This window comes from Austrofundulus limnaeus, unplaced genomic scaffold (assembly GCF_001266775.1).
Source record: "Austrofundulus limnaeus strain Quisiro unplaced genomic scaffold, Austrofundulus_limnaeus-1.0 Scaffold888, whole genome shotgun sequence".
Classification (NCBI taxonomy): Eukaryota; Metazoa; Chordata; class Actinopteri; order Cyprinodontiformes; family Rivulidae; genus Austrofundulus; species Austrofundulus limnaeus.
This window is the reverse complement of record NW_013953290.1, coordinates 126,052-127,706: the sequence shown is the minus strand read 5'-3', so window position 1 is coordinate 127,706 and position 1,655 is coordinate 126,052. Positions and strand designations below refer to the sequence as shown.

The 1,655-nt window shown below is 41.5% G+C and overlaps 1 protein-coding gene across 3 annotated transcripts in view; it reads right to left on the bottom strand.

The window, feature by feature from the left end:
* Nucleotides 1-1,655, bottom strand: part of exoc6 (exocyst complex component 6) — a gene marked incomplete in the record, with an annotated part of 76,514 nt that overhangs the window by 22,827 nt on the left and 52,032 nt on the right.

The following is a 1,655-nucleotide window of genomic DNA, read 5'->3' as shown; positions in this document are numbered from 1 at the left end:
TGTGTGTGTGTGTGTGTGTGTGTGTGTACGTTGCTGTTGCGCAACCATCTCATCCATCCATTCTGAGTCTGAAAATATTAACTTTGCACAGAGTTTATCACCATAATTACTGTAAACACAGAGGAACTTAAATGTTTGGTAGAACATAGATCTTAGTTTATTTCATAGCTGATATGAAGAAACGAGTCTCTGCGTCTCAGTAGAGTTCACATGACGTGACGTGATCATGTGGTTGTAATAATTGTTGATCATGTGGATGTAGTAATAATTGTTAATCATGTCTGTCTGCTGTGAACAATAATCAGTTTCACATCATGAACAGTCTCTCAGAATCACCTCTAAGTGTCTCCAGTGGAACCAGAACCACAGAACCATGTGACACCAGCCCTGGAGTTGGTGTGGGGCTGCGCACATTTCCACGTTCAGTTGAGTTTTGATACATCCGGATTTTTGCGTAGATAATGACACACAAGGTTTTTGTGCGTACGCACCGTTGATACATGAGGCCCCTGATGATGTATTGCTGCAGAAGGTGGATAGTTAGGCATGCGCAGGTGTTTTATCTTAAATATTTTACTTTTTATTGGTTTTACAATAAAAATATTTGGCATTTTTAAAGTGTCGAGTGGCCTTGGGTTAAAAGTAGGAGCAGATGTCTGCCAGTCGAGTTGGTGGTTAGATCCCAGCATCCTGCCAGAGTGCCCTTGTTCAAGACACTGACCCATGTTGACTCCAATCTGTAATCACTGTGTAAATGTGTAAAAAGCAATGTGTGGGGAGTACTACTTTTAGCTGTTGCCTTGCAGTAAAGCCGGGTTCCCACCAAACGTGTTTGGAGCAGCCAAAATGCTCCTGCTGCATGCGTTTGGCTGCTTGTCAACAGATGTCCGTTCACACCGAACGCGTTTAAAGACGCACAGTGGGAGGAGCGTCTTTGTTCTTTTTCTGGTCGGTTGACATTTGAAATAAAGATAAAATAAATAAAATAGCTTTACTTTGTTTAGTAAAGAGCAAGCAAACGTTGCAAACAGAGCAGATAATTAATTCACCAGATATTAGAGGCGCTCTGTCGGACCTTTTTTTTTCCCAGACCGGGACCAGACTGTCTTTAATGACGGGTGAAATAAAGATAAAATAAATAAAATAGCTTTGCTTTATTTAGTAAAGAGCAAGCGAACGTTGCGCACAGAGCAGATAATTAATTCACCAGATAATTTAGAGGCGCTCTGTCAGACTTTTTTTTCCCAGACTGGGCCCAGAGTGTCTGACAGGTGAAATAAAGATAAAATAAATAAAATAGCTTTGCTTTATTTACTAAAGAGCAAGCGAACGTTGCTCACAGAACAGATAATTAATTCACCAGATAATTTAGAGGCGCTCTGTCAGACTTTTTTTTCCCAGACTGGGCCCAGAGTGTCTGACAGGTGAAATAAAGATAAAATAAATAAAATAGCTTTGCTTTCTTTACTAAAGAGCAAGCGAACGTTGCTCACAGAACAGATAATTAATTCACCAGATAATTTAGAGAAGGTTTCGCCACTCCAGGAGCTGGGAGCTGAGGGACTCCCCCCCGAGCTCAGGGAGCTGCTGTCTCATCACATCCATAAGTTTTGCAATCCGCTCCAGGAGAACACCGTCCTTCACTGTGAAGTTCT